We start from the raw sequence: 14,586 nt of genomic DNA on the forward strand, positions 1-14,586 counted from the left end.
CACAATAAGTTCATTTAGCATTTGTCACCATACATGGTTACAGAATTTTTTTTTATAATGAGAACTTTTAAGATCTATTCTCTTAGCAGCTTTCAGGATGCAGTACAGTGCCAGTTGTAGTGTCCATGCTGTGTATGACATTCCTATGGCTTATTTATTTTATTGTTGAAAGTTTGTGCTTTTTGACTACTCTTAGCTCTCTTCCGTCCCCACCCAATCACAATCACCAGTGAGCTTGGTTTTGATTTTTGTTTGTTTTGTTTTATGGATTTCACATATAAATGAGATGTATAGTATTTGTCTTTCTCTGTCTTATTTCATTAAGCATAATGCTCTCAAGGTCCATCCACATTGTTGCAAATGGAAGATTTCATTCTTTTTTGTAGCAGAATAATATTCCTCTGTGTGTGTGTGGGCGTGTACCCCTGTGTCCCTCTTGCCACACCACATCTTCAGTCATCTGTCCACTGATACATACTTTGTTTCTGTATTTTGGCTATTATGTTGCAATTAATGTGAGCCTGCAGAAAGCTTTTTCAGTTGGTGTTTTCATTTTCTTTGGGTACATAACTAGAGGTGGAATTAATCAGATCATATGATAGTGCTATTTTTAGTTTTTTTGAGGACCCTCCATTCTCACCAACTGTTTTCATTTTCACCAACAGTATACACACGGTAGAACCCTTATTATTTTTAAATGGAAGTATGGTTGATGCATGATATTCTAGTTTCAGATACACAACATGGTAACTCAACATTTTTATAACTTATAGTGTATTTAAAGTTTTTACAAAGTAATGGCTGTATTCCCTGTATTGTATAATATATTGTTATTATCTGTTTTATACACAGTAGTCCTCGTCCCCTATCTTGCCCCTCCCTGTTTCCTTCTCACTGATGTCCACTAGTTTGTTCTCTGTATCTGTCAGTCTGTTTCTGTTTTGATTATATATAGTGATTTGTTTTATTTTTTAGGTTCCATACATAAGTGATAACATAGAGTATTTGTCTTTGACTTATTTCCCTAGACATGGCACCCTCTAGATCCATCCATGTTGTTGCAGATGGAAGAATTTTGTTCTTTTTTTATGGCTCAGTAATATTCTGTTGTACATATACTACATCTTTATCCATTCATCTGTTGATGGGCACTTAGTTTGTTGCCATACCTTGGCTATTGTAAATGATTTTGCAGTGAACACGGGGGTGGAGGTTGGGGGGGGTGCATGTAGTTTTTCCAATTGATGTTTATTTTCCTTAAATAAATACCTGGGAGTGGAATTGCTGGATCATACGGTAGCTCTATTTTTAGTTTTCTGAGGGATGTTCATACTGTTTTCCATGGTGGCTGCACCAAATTTACATTCCCACGAACAATGCAGGAGATACCCTTTTCTCCACATCCTCTCCAGTATTCATTATTTACAGACTTTCTGATGGTAGTCATTCTGAGAGATGTGAGTTCATAATCTCACTGTGGGTTTTGGGGGAGGGGTGTCTTTTTTTTTTTTAAGGGCCACACGCATGGCATATGAAGGTTCCCAGGCTAGGGGTCGAATCGTAGCAGTAGCTGCTGACCTACGCCACAGCCACAGCAGTGCCAGATCCTACCCATGTCTGCAACCTCCACCACAGCCCACTGTAATGCCAGATCCTTAACCCACTGAGCGAGGCCAGGGATGGAACCTGCATCCTTATGGATATTAGTCAGAATCATTTCCGCTGATCCATGACAGGAACTCACTCTGTGGGTTTTGATTTGCATTTTTTTTGATGGTTGGGTATGTTGAGCACCTTTTCATGTCCCTCTTGACAATCAGTATGTCTTCTTTGGAAAAATGTCTGTTTAGGTCATCTTTCCTTTTTTTTTTTTTTTTTTTTTGTCTTTTTGCCTTTTCTATGGCCACACCAGCGGCATATGGAGGTTCCCAGGCTAGGGGTCCAATCTGAGCTGTAGCTGCTGGCCTACGCCAGGGCCACAGCAATGCTAGATCCAAGCTGAGTCTTCGACCTACACCACAGCTCACGGCAACGCCGGATCCTTAACCCACTGAGTGAGGCCAGGGATCGAACCTGCAACCTCATGGTTCCTAGTCAGATTTGTTAACCACTGAGCCACAATGGGAACTCCTCCATTTTTTAATGGAGTTATTTTTGTTTTGTTGTTTTGTTTTGGGTTTTTTTGGTGGGGGGTTTTTTCTTTTTTGGTGACATAGAGAGTTCCTGGGCCAGGAATCAGATCCAAGCTGAAGTTGCTACCTAAACCACAGCTGCAGCAATGCTGGATCTCCACTGTGCCAGATCAGGGATTGAACCTGTGTCCCAGCACTCCCAAGACGCTGTTAATCCTGTTGCACCACAGCAGGAGCTCCAATGGGGTGGTTTTTTTGATACTGAGTTTTGTCAGCTGTTTATATATTAGAACCCTCTTTCTTAAATGCAGGTGCTTTATCTCTGGGCCATGCTTAGTCCTAGTTCAATAAGCTGTTCAGGATGGTATTCAAATTTATTTTAAACTTTTTACGTGAAGTCTTCTACTGTGTCCTTCACAGGACCGTGGGTGTATAGAGTGTCTCGGTTGTTACATGTTATAAATAGATTAATGTTTCACACATGTCAGTAGCCTAATTGTCCAGTTCCCATTACATGTAAGAATAAAAGTCACAAATAATGAAGAATTGAAAGGTTTATATTAGTCGGGTAATTTTTTTGGCAAGCTGAAATCGTCTGTTGACTCTGAAAACATGCAGAAATCTTTAGGTTTAGAAAACCAACAGAACAGAAGGAAGAGCAGTGTGACTAAATGTTGGAGTGGGGGCAGTTTGGGATTCTGATTGTGTGGTGCCTGGAGCACTGCTGCTCTTCTCCTCCAGTCTCCTCCATTAACCCAGATGTGATCCCGTCATTCCGAAGGGAATGTCTGGAGCCAAGTGACTGGTCACAGAGCATTAGCTCCCCATCGAGTTGTGCTAATGGAACAACAAAAGCAGTAACTCCTCTTAGGTAGTTACTCTGGGGAAAGCTTTGCTTTAAGTGTAGAAACTCATTTAACATATAAACCATCCCTGTTGGTCAGTACTGTTGTGCCCATTTTACAGATGATGAAATCAAGGCACAGGCTCTATAGAATTAGTAAGTGAAGGAGCCAGAAGAGGAACCCAGGCAGTCTGACTCCAGGGCCCATGTTCTCAACCACTCCACTTTGAGGAGTTTAGGGAGTTTGATCTGATACCACTTTTGTTATTAGTTGACTCTGATTTTTGGAGGAGGGGGCTTTTTAGGGCCACACCAAGTGTATGTGGAGGTTCCCAGGCTAGGCATCCAGTCGGTGCTGAAGCTGCTGGCCTATGCCATAGCCATAGCAACTTGTGATCTGAGCCGCATCTGGGACCTACATCACAGCTTACGGCAATGCCGGATCCTTAACCCGCTGGGTGAGGCCAGGGGTAGAACCCGAATCCTCATGGATGGATGCTAGTTGGGTTTGCTAACCCCTGAGTTACGACAGGAACTCCCAGACTTTTTTTTGTTTGTTTTTTGTTTTCTCTTTTTAAGGCTGCACCCACAACATATGGAAGTTCCCAGGCTAGGGGTCCATTTGGAGCTTCACCTGCCAGCCTACGCCACAGCCACATCAACTCCACATCTGAGCCACATCTGGGACACATCTGGGACACATCTGCGACCAACACTGCAGCTCAGGGCAACGTTGGATCCTTAACCCACTGAACGAAGCCAGGGATCAAACTTACATCCTCATGGATCCTAGTCGGGTTCTTAACCCACTGAGACTCAACGGGGACTCCCTAGTTAAGACTGTGTTGCAAGTAACGCAAGTCCACTTTCTAACTCATTTAAATTAAAAGATGATTGTAAGGATATGAAGGTATGTGACTTTATCAGTCTGATAACTGAGATGTTCTGGGTAACAAATAGCAGAAGCCAGGGAGTCTCTGTGTATCGCCATCTCTGCCTCTCTCTGCAGGTGTACCTTGTTTTTCTCATAGTGCATGTTGCTACTGGCTGCTCACAGCCTCCCTGGAGGAACAAGACCACAGCACTCAGAGAAGCTAACACCCCCTTCCCCCACCCTGAATTCTAAAATTCTGGCTGAGGACCATTTAGTGCATTTTGATTGACTTCTGGACCAAACAACTCATTTGGTAACCGGTCCAAATGACACCGGTTTTGATAGTTAATTTCACAGAATCGAAGAAACCTGTTCATTTGGCTCTTCATAACTCACCATTGAGTTTTCTCTGTGCTCAAAGCTCTCTGTGGAAGGGACCCTGCCTGCCACCTAGCAGCACAATGCTTGGAAAATGGGTAACTGCTGAGATGTTTAATGAATGAACGAAGGAATAAATGAATAATTTTCCTGAAAAAGGAACACTTCTGAAAATAGAACCAGTCAGTTTTCTGATGGTTGTCCAGGGAATGGCATAGATACAAATAGTCGGAACATTTTTAGCAAGAGAGAAAAAACTGTTTTTCCTGGGTTGTGAAATATTAATGTTTATTTTAACTCTATAGCGCTGAACCTCCTGTTTCTTTCCTCTTCCTCCCCTTTTTCCTCAGTATATGTTCGTCTCTCAGTACTGCCTTTTATTCTCCTTACCTCCTTTATCTCTCAGCAGAGCATAAAATGGAGATACTTATTTTGTGTTTTTTGCTTTTTTAGGGCCGCACCTGCGGCATATGGAAGTTCCCAGACTAGGGGTTGAATTGGAGCTGCAGCTGCTGGCCTATACCACAACCACAGCAACGTGGGATCCAAGTCACGTCTGCAACTTACACCACAGCTCATGGCAAGGCTGGATCGCTGACCCACTGATTGAGTCCAGGGATCGAACGCACATCCTCATGGATACTGGTTGGATTTGTTTCCGCTGCACCACAAATGGAACTCCTGTTTTTTTCTTTTTGTCTTTTTAGGGCCGCACCTGCGGCATATGGAAGTTCCCAGGCTAGGGGTCAAATCAGAGCTATAGCTGCCGGCCGCAGCCACAGCAACAGAGGATCTGAGCTGAATCTGCGACCTACACCACAGTCTTGGCAATGCTGGAACCTTAACCCACTAAGCAAGGTCAGGCATTGAACCTGCATCCTCATGGATACTAGTCAGGTTCGTTAACCACTGAGCCACTACAGGATCTCCATTGTTTTTTATTTTTTTAAACGGAAGATTTTGTTGCCTTTTCCTAACCCAAAAATAAGTAGTGGGTGTGCCTCCCTTGAGAACGATCCATTTGGTAGTCATGTATTAAAAAATAAGAATTTAATAGACTATCCCAGCAGGAGAGATTTGTTTCCTAGACACCTTAGGAAGCAGCTACACTAATTAATTAATTTACATGTAATACATAATTTAATTTGGTTTATTATTTTAGACAATAATTTGTTTTCCCCTGTTTTTAGATTAACACAGTGATTCCAAAAGCCACATGTGGTCCGAATGCCATCTTGAACCAGTAGATAAAATAGTCAATTTAATGCAGTAAAGAAGGGTGTTAGGGAGTTTCCCTTGTGGCTCAGCAGGTTAAGAATCCAACTAGTATCCATGAGGATGTAGGTTGGATCCCTGGCCCCACTCAGTGGGTTAAGGATCCAGCATTGCTGTAGAGCTGTGGCAGCTGCAGCTCTGATTCAACCCCTGGCCTGGGAACTTTCATATGCTGTGGGTGTGGCTCTAAAAAGACAGGAAAAAAAAAAAGAAGAAGGGTGTTAGAAAGCAGTGGCAGTGTTTGCAAAGCTAGAGGGAGGGTTCATTTTGGTTTTTTACAGCAAATTTTGTTGCCTATGTAAAGAAAACCATAGGGATGACTAAAGAAAGGCTGACTTAAGATACCAAAAGTGTTTTTTTTGTTGTTGTTGGTTTTTTTTTTTTTTTTGCTTTTTTTAGGACCACATCTGCGGCATATGAAGCTTCCCAGACGGGGTCAAATCGGAGCTACAGCTGCTGACCTACACCACAGCTCACAGCAACTCTGGATCCTTAACCCACTGAGCGAGGCCAGGGATTGAACCCACAACCTCATGATTCCCAGTCGGATTCGTTAACCACTGAGCCACGACAGGAGCTCCTCCTCCTTCTCTTTCTGATTTACTTCACTTAGCATGAGAGTCTGTAGTTCCATCCATGTTGCTGCAAATGGCTTTATTGTTCTTTTTTTATGGCTGAGTGGTATTCCATTGTGTATATGTACCACCTCTCCTTAATCCATTCATCTGTTGATGGATGTTTAGGTTGTTTCCATGTCTTGGCTATTGGGAATAGGGCTGCAGTGAACATAGGGTTGCATGTATCTTTTTGAATGAAAGTTTTGTCTGGATACATTCCCGGGAGTGGGATTGCTGGGTCATATGGTAGTTGTATATTTAGTTTTCTGAGATACCTCCATGCTGCTTTACACAGTGGTCGTACCAATTTACGTTCCCACCAACAGTGTAGGAGGGTTGCCTTTTCTCCACACCCTCTCCAGCATTTCTTATTTGTGGACTGATGAATGATGGCCATTCTGACTGGAGTGAGGTGGTACCTCATTGTAGTTTTGATTTGCATTTCTCTAAAAATTAGTGAAAGAAAATTTCAGCTTTTGATAGATGACTTAACAGATTAACTCTTGGTCATGTGCAGACATTTGTGGAAATAGCTTTGGACAAGGTCCATACTGCTTCATTATGATGTAGTCACGCGGTTTCCTTTGCTTTAAGAAGACCCTGGTTTTGAGTCTCACGGTGCTTGTTCAAATCTTAACACTGCCTCTTAGCAGCACTGTAACCTTGAGCAGATGACTGAACCCCTTGCTACTTGATGTTGTCATCTATAAATTGGAGATAATAACCCCTATCAAATTCTTCTTCAGAGAGCAGATGTTTTTTACCAATTAGGGCAGGTTTTCTAAAGCATGTCGGGTTATTTTCCTTTCTCTCGTCACGTCCTCCCTCTCCTTTTTAGGAGCCTCTGTGTTGTGTCTCCGTTCTGTCCATCCTCCTCTTCTGAATCCACTGCTACCCTCCCTCCCTCTGCTTTACTCTTCCATTTGGAATTGGAAATTGGATTCCTTTTTCCCTTACAGTTGTACTTTATAAATATTTCAACTGAAGATATTTATATGATGGGAGAATTCACTTTGTGGACAGTTTCTTCAAATAGGATCCTGTCTATGAGCTCACGGCCTTGCAGTGCTCATAGCCTTTCTTTCCATTGTGAGTCAGTATGTCTACCCAGTACATAAGCAGAAAAACAGGCTAGGCGTCGAGCCTGTTTCTTTTCTAACTTTGTGATGTATGAGGAGGACATACTTCAGAAACTTAGTTGTAGGGATAATTATGGCCAGGTATGGTTAGTTAGCTTTGGGTTTCCTAAAGCTGTTGACTTCTGTCTTGTCTGTTCGGAGCTTTATAAAGGAGATAACCCACTCCCTTTCTCTTCTTTTAAGTGAGGGGATTTCTTTTTAAAGTTAAAGTCAACTTATATTGAATTTTGTTTTTAGATTTGTGGCATTTCCTGAAATGTATACAAATCAGTGTGAGGAATCACTGCTCCGATTGATAATACTTAAAATTTAGGAAAAGATACTGAGTTACTTACTTAACTTGAGGTAGTTGCTTAAGGCAGTCTAGCATTACCAGTGTTGTATGTTTAGTGTAGTAGTTCTCAATCCTGCTGCTGCCTCAGTTATATGTCATTTTTATTTTTTTGTGTTTTTAGGGCTGTACCCGCAGCATATGGAAGTTTCCAGGCTAGGGGTCAAATTGGAGCTGTAGCTTCCGGCCTACACCACAGCCACAGCAATGCCAGATCTTTAACATTCTGAGTGAGGCCAGGGATCAAACCCGCATCCTCATGGATCCTAGTTGGGTTCATTATGACGGCATAACGAAAACTATGAGCTATGACGGCAACTGCAAAAGATTCATAAATAATTGTTTAAAGAACTGTGGTGAGTTTAGACGGTTAAATTCCAGTACGTGGCGCTATGTATCATCTACAGAAATAATCTTCAAATAAATGGTTTTTTTCAGCATACAATAGCATTATATTTAAAGGCGTTAGGAAGGGGAGGGGTTCAGTGTCTGTTCCTCTGAGATGAAACTGTTTCTGATGACGTTTTAGCTACTGCTTTTATCGTCTAGTTGTAGCACAGATAAGATATATGTATTTCAGAAAAAAGTTTTGAGCATGTACTATTGTGAATATTACTTTTTATGTTCCATGGGCCTTTTGGAACAAAAGCTGTTCATATATAGGTGAAATATGTTGAAACAGCAAGGACTAAAGCATTGTAGAATCTTGTGAACACGTCTTTAAAGCACAGCATTTGGGTTTGTGTGGTTTTTTTGTTTTTTTTTTTTTTTTGGCTACACCTGCGGCATGTGGAAAGTTCCCTGGCCAGGGATCAGACATGAGCTACAGCAGTGACCCACGCTGCTGGAGTGACAACTGCTGGTTCCTTAACCAGCTGCACCACAAGAGAATACCACACAGTTTTTGTAACTAAAGCAAATAAGTAAATCTAAAAGGAATGTCCAGCTAATTAAATTAGCCATCCATTTATGGAATTTAGAAAACAACTGATTAGAGTGCTGCATTAAAAAGAGTTCCTCGGAGTTCCCGTCGTGGCGCAGTGGTTAACGAATCCGACTAGGAACCATGAGGTTGCGGGTTCGGTCCCTGCCCTTGCTCAGTGGGTTAAGGATCCGGCGGTGCCGTGAGCTGTGGTGTAGGTTGCAGACGCGGCTCGGATCCCGCGTTGCTGTGGCTCTGGCGTAGGCCGGTGGCTACAGCTCCGATTTGACCCCTAGCCTGGGAACCTCCATATGCCGCGAGAGCGGCCCAAGAAATAGCAAAAAGACAAAAAAAAAAAAAAAAAAAAAAAAGAGTTCCTCATTTTACTTATTGCTCGTAAGTTTTCATCTGTAATGCATTCACTCATCAAACAGTAGATGTCGGGAGTTCCCATTGTGGCTCAGCGGAAACAAATCTGACTACTATCCATGAGGACACGAGTTCAATCCCTGGCCTCGATCAGCAGGTTAAGTATCTGGTCTTGCCATGAGCTGTGGTGTAGGTTGCAGACGAGGCTTGAATCCTGTGTTGCTGTGGCTGTGGTGTAGGCCAGCAGCTGCAGCTCTGATTCAACCCCTAGCCTGGGACTTCCATATGCCACAGGTGCTGCCCTTAAAAAAAAGAAAAAAGAAAACGAAGTTAAAAAAAAAAAAAAAAGAAGTTCCCTCTGTGGTGCAGCAGTAGAATTGACGGCTTCTTGGGAGCACTGAAACACAGGTTTAATCCCCAGCCCGGCACAGTGGGTTAAGGATCCTGCATTGCTGCACCTTCGGCTTAGGTTGCAATTGCGGCTCAGATCTGATCCCTGGCTCTGTAATTCCATATGCCGTGGGTGGGGGGGCAGCCAAAAAAAAAAAAAGGACTCTAAATGTTATTCTGAAAATTTCGAGGTTCTTCCACTCACCTAGTCAGGGGCGACTCTTTTTCTTCCGAAGAACAATATTGGCTTTTCTTGGAAATTTTTGAGTTGAAAGGCTACTTAGATCTAGTTCAATTCCTCATTTTACAAATGAGGACACTCAGATCTAGGGAGGTGATGTGACTTAGCTGAAGACTGGTGTGGTTGGGAGAGAACACCAGACTTCTGATTCCTACCCATGCACGAGTAACTGATGTATAGACAAACAGGACCATGCCAGAATTCATTCAGCAACTTCCATTGATATGTTTTATGCTCTTTGTGCTAGAAGCTGGGATTACTCAAAATGAAGAGGATAAAGCTCTTATCACTAAATAGTTCATAGTATGTAAATTTGGGGGAAATGTAAATCTCTCCCACCTCGGTTTCCTTATCTATAAAATTGAGATGAAAATGCTTGTTACCTCATAGGTTTTTTAGGCTTTAAATATATACTTACATACAGCCCTGAGAGTAGTGCTCTGCTCAGAGGGAACTCTCAATATATAATAGCAATTATTACTATAAAAAGTATTCGTCAAAAAAAATTACACTGTTCTGTTTTTCCTCTGTTTTACTACAGATGAGGAAGTTGAAGCATAAAGTTAAGTAATTGACCATGATCATACCAGGAGCCAGAATTTAAAAACAGGGAGTCTAATCAGCGTCTCTTTAGATTTAGGGGGACTGAGCTAGACTTATCACAGTATTAGAAAATCTCTCAGAATTCCAGGATATTGGTGTCCCAGAATGATAGTAATGTGTTAACTGTGAAATATTAAGTGATAGATTTGCTTTTTTCTGAAGAGCAGGGACTAAATTTGGGGACTGTTGCCTGCTTTACCCAAGTCCAGCTTACCATATATTTATTTTTAGCCATGGTGGATCCCAACTTGAAATTCAAAGGATTTCTGGTGTGTTGAAAATCACGTGTCTTGTTGCATTTTATAAAGCATGGACATAGTATTTGGTTGCTTTTTGTTTTGTTTTTTAATAGAAGGAGTAGCCTCCGTCTGATCTGAATGAGAATAGTTTATTGGATAAGCAGCTTTTTTTTTTTTTTTTGGCTATACCCATGGCCTGTGGAAGTTCCCAGGTCAGGAATCAAACCCATCCCACAGCAGTGACCTGAGCCACTGCAGTGATAACACCAGGTCCTTAACCCAGAGTGCTGCAAGGTTATCTATAATTCTGATAAACTGCATTTTTACCAATCCCTGGTTTTTTTTGTGTTTTTTTTTTTTTTTTTAGGGCTGCACTCACGGCATCTGGACGTTTCCAGGTGAGGGTCGAATGGGAGATGCAGCTGCTAGCCACAGCCACAGCAACGGGGGATCCAAGCCGTGTCTGTGAACTACACCACAGCTCAGTCAACACCGGATCCCTAACCCAATGAGCGAGGCCAGGGATGGAACCCAAGTCCTCATGGATACTGGTTGTATTCATTTCCATTGCACCACAATGGGAACTCCCCAACCCCAGACTTTTGAGAAGAGAGCTTTTGCCATAAAGAGGAGTAAATAGAATTTGATATATACAGACTCCAGTAATGTGGAGAATTGAAACTTAATAAATCTTTATCATTCTCTTGTATATTTCCCTTTCTCTCCACCTGTCCATGAATCTTTGTTGCTTTGTACTACACATTGATACTTTTAAGTCCCTGCAGGACAAGTTTTTTGTACTGATTAGTGTCTTAACAAGCGATAGCTGGTACATGACTTTAAAAATATTTAATATGGGTTTATTTTAAGCAGCATATAGTTGGGACTTCTTTCCCAATCTGACAATCATTGTATGTATGTATGTATTTTGTCTTTTTTAGGGCCGCACCCGTGGCATATGGAGATTCCCAGGCTAGGGGTCTGATTGGAGTTGTAGGTGCTGGCCTACGCCACAACCACAGAAACTTGGGATCTAAGCCACGTCTGTGACCTATACCTCAGCTCATGGCAACGCCAGATCCTTAACCCACTGAGCAAGGCCAGGGATTGAACCTGCAACCTCATGGTTCTTAGTCAGATTCATTAACCGCTGAGCCGTGCACGACAGGAACTCCCAGTCTTTGTATTTGAATTGGAATGTTTGGACCATTTACATTTAATGTTATTGTTGATGTGATTGGGTTTACATTTGTTGTCTTATTACTATTTGTTTCCTAATTTGCCTCACCTGTTCCTTATTCCCTATTTTCTTTTTTCATGCTTTCTTTTGGGTTGAGTTTATTTGGTCATCTTTAGTGATCATATACTCTGTTGGATTACTGGCTATGCTTTTGTTTATTAGTGGTTTCTTTAGAGCTTATAAAATACATCTTTAGCATTTACAGTCTGCCTTCAAGTGATATTATGCCCCTTCTTTGTGGTACAGGATCCTTCAACATTTCATCCTAGTTGATAGGCTATTTTTGTCAAAAAATTTTATTTCTGGGAGTTCCCGTCGTGGCGCAGTGGTTAACGAAGTGGTTAACGAATCCGACTAGGAACCATGAGGTTGCGGGTTCAGTCCCTGCCCTTGCTCAGTGGGTTAACGATCCGGCGTTGCCGTGAGCTGTGGTGTAGGTTGCAGATGCGGCTCGGATCCCGCGTTGCTGTGGCTCTGGCGTAGGCCGGTGGCTACAGCTCCGATTCAACCCCTAGCCTGGGGAACCTCCATATGTTGCGGGAGCGGCCCAAGGAATAGCAACAACAACAACAACAAAAGACAAAAAAAAAAAAATTTATTTCTATAATAAAGTATTTCCATAATACTTTATTATTTTTGCTTTAAATACTTATCTTTTAGAGAGATTTAAGAAGTAAGACATTTATTTTTTCCAAGTATATTACTTTTTCTGGTGTTTTTTATTCTTTTGTATAATTCGATACACACCTATTATCATTTCCTTCCACCTGAAAGACTGCCTTTTGACATTTCTTAACAGGTCTGCTGGTGATGAATCTTTCAGTTTTTGTAATCTGAAAAAAAATCTTTATTTTGCCTTTGTTTTTGAAGCATTTTTGCTGGGTGTAGAATTTTGTGATAACAATTTTTTTTTTTTTTTTTTTTTTTGTCTTTTTGCTATTTCTTGGGCCGCTCTCGCGGCATATGGAGGTTCCCAGGCTAGGGGTCGAATCGGAGCTGCAGCCACCAGCCTACGCCAGAGCCACAGCAATGCGGGATCCGAGCCGCGTCTGCAACCTACACCACAGCTCACGGCAACGCCGGATCGTTAACCCACTGAGCGAGGGCAGGGACCGAACCCGCAACCTCATGGTTCCTAGTCGGATTCGTTAACCACTGTGCCACGACGGGAACTCCAACAATTTTTTTATTCAGTATTGGAGGATGTTAATAAATTCATTGAGTAATAAAAAAATTTTAAAAAAAATACTGGAGGATGTTGTTCAGCTGTCCTGTGGCTTGCATTGTTTCCTAGGAGAAGTCTGCCACCATCCTTGTCTTTGATCTTGTGTATATTGTCTCCCCCCGCTTGGCTGCTTTTAGAATGTACTGTTTATTTCTGGTTTTATGCAGTTTAATTATGATTTGCCTTGTAGTTTTTTTCATATTTCTTGTGCTTGGGGGTTGTTGTGAGTTTATAGTTTTCAATATATTTGGAAAATTTGGGGGCCGTTAATTTTTTCAAATATTTTTTCTGCCCCTTTCCCCTTTGTATATTAGGTTATCAAAGTCATTCCACAGCTCACTGATGTTCTGTTCAAAGTCTTTTATTTTTTTACTTTTGTTTCATTTTGAAAATTTCTAGTGCTATGTTTTCATGTATATTTATCTTTTGCAATATTTAATATACCATTAATCCTATCCAGTGTATTTTCCAGATACTCAGGTATTATATTTTTTATATTTAGAAGTTTGGTTTGAGTTCTATAATTGCCATGACTCCACCTAACACACTTAGGTATTTGCCATTCATTTAGAACTTACAGAAAAGACAACATTTATTGTCTTTGTCAATTTTATTATCTGTGTCCCTTTCTGCGTCTGTTTTTGTTGATTATTTTTCCCCATCACATTTCCAAACTTTTTTTTTCTTTTATTGAATACTAGATGTGAATTTCACCTTTTTTTGGGTACTTTTGTATTCTCAAATATATTCTTGAGCTTTGTGGTTGAGATGCAGTTCAAGTTCCTTGGAAGAAGTCTGATCCTTTGGAGACTTGCTTTTAAGCTTTGTCAAGAGTAATCAGAGGGGAGTTCCCATTGTGGCTCAGCAGAAACAAATCTGACTAGTATCCATGAGGATGCAGGTTGGATCCCCAGCCTCACTCAATGGGTTAAGGATCTGGTGTTGCTGTGAGCTGTGGTGTAGGTAGCAGACGTGGCTCAGACCCCTCATTGCTGTGGCGTAGGCCAGAGGCCGGAGGCTCCAGCTTCTGTTCGACCCCTAGCCTTGGAACATCCATACATCCATATGCTGAAAGTGTGGCCCTAAAAAGCAAAAAAAAAAAAAGAAAAAAAGTGATCAGGGCAGCTCGGAAGGCTTACCTTTCCCCTTTGCAGCAGCAATACCATTCTTAGTATTTTGCCCAATGCCCTGGGAATAGAAGATTTTCTTCTCTAACAAGTGGGAACACTTTTAACGGGAGCCCTGGCTGCTCCTTCTCTCCCTTGTGGGTGTTCTTCTCTTGCCATTGGGTTGCATTTGGTGTCTTTCCCTGCATGTGCTGATAAGCACTCAATCAGGACTCTGGAGTTCTCTCCCTGAGCAGCACTTTCTTTTCAGTACTTGTGAGCTCTGGCCACTTTACTTCTCTCTCTCTCTGCACCACAGGGGCCTTCCTGTGTGCATTTTTTTCTCAAGGAATCACTGTCCTGAGCTGTCTGGTGATGTCTAGTGGTTAGAAATTCATGTTTCATGTATTTTGTTATTATTATTTTTTTCCACCTGTTTAAAGTGGTAGGGTAAATTTGGTCCCTCTTATCTGTCTTGTCCAGAAGCTGAAGTGACTTTAAAAGGCCAGGACATTTTTTTGTAAATAAAAATTAGTTATAAGAAAGTGGTACTTTATTTTTTAGTTTTTAGCTGCACCTGGGGCATGTAGAAGTTCCCAGGCCAGGGATCAAACCCATGCCACAATAATGACCTGAGCCACTACAGTAATGGTGCCAGGTT

General features: G+C 41.6%; 1 protein-coding gene and 1 long non-coding RNA gene across 3 annotated transcripts in view; both read left to right on the forward strand.

Moving 5' to 3' along the window:
• UBE2E1 (ubiquitin conjugating enzyme E2 E1) overlaps positions 1-14,586 on the forward strand; it is a 78,938-nt gene that overhangs the window by 25,003 nt on the left and 39,349 nt on the right. The window lies entirely within an intron of this gene.
• Positions 5,596-13,931, forward strand: LOC146397216 (uncharacterized). Its single transcript, XR_014822512.1, has 3 exons — positions 5,596-8,603; positions 8,885-11,919; positions 12,734-13,931. It is a non-coding gene; the product is annotated as an uncharacterized LOC146397216 (long non-coding RNA).

The sequence above is a fragment of the Sus scrofa genome, chromosome 13, assembly GCF_054392235.1.
Source record: "Sus scrofa isolate SSC_HxYL_T2T_F1_AM1 chromosome 13, Sscrofa_HxYL_maternal_Yorkshire_Landrace_v2.0, whole genome shotgun sequence".
Lineage (NCBI taxonomy): Eukaryota > Metazoa > Chordata > Mammalia > Artiodactyla > Suidae > Sus > Sus scrofa.